This window comes from Pteropus alecto, unplaced genomic scaffold (assembly GCF_000325575.1).
Source record: "Pteropus alecto unplaced genomic scaffold, ASM32557v1 scaffold43, whole genome shotgun sequence".
Taxonomy (NCBI): domain Eukaryota; kingdom Metazoa; phylum Chordata; class Mammalia; order Chiroptera; family Pteropodidae; genus Pteropus; species Pteropus alecto.
In genome coordinates this window covers 4,562,267-4,562,625 of record NW_006435764.1, presented here as the reverse complement: position 1 = coordinate 4,562,625, position 359 = coordinate 4,562,267, and the positions used below count along the sequence as shown (strand labels likewise).

The 359-nt window shown below is 55.4% G+C and overlaps 1 protein-coding gene across 8 annotated transcripts in view; it reads right to left on the bottom strand.

The window, feature by feature from the left end:
- PC (pyruvate carboxylase) overlaps positions 1 to 359 on the bottom strand; it is a 93,709-nt gene that overhangs the window by 88,873 nt on the left and 4,477 nt on the right. For all 8 annotated transcript variants that reach the window (XM_015588871.2, XM_015588877.2, XM_015588875.2 and 5 more), the window contains one exon: positions 196 to 232. The gene's annotated coding sequence lies outside the window, so the exon portion shown is untranslated. The remainder of the gene's footprint in view (positions 1 to 195; positions 233 to 359) is intronic.

The following is a 359-nucleotide window of genomic DNA, read 5'->3' as shown; positions in this document are numbered from 1 at the left end:
CCTCAGATGTCACTTCCCTGTGAAAACCGAGAGAGACCGGGAACAGAAAACGACTGCTTCTATTTCCCAAAAGTCAGAGCTCGGCCCTTTGATTTACTGAGCTTGACGACGGACGTGCCCGGACTGCTAACACCGACGGCCGCTCCTGACGACCTGCATGCATCCCACTGACCCGGACTCAGGCGCAGGGCTTACCCTCCGTGTCTGTCAGTTCCCAGAGGGCAGGCGATACCTAAAGCAAAAGAAAAAGAAGTGTGACTCATTTCTCTAGGCACCTCCCAGAGGACCTAAGAGTGGTAAGAACACAGAACCCGGAGAACTGTGACTTTGTTGCCATCCCAGGGGAGTTGGGGCGGGGG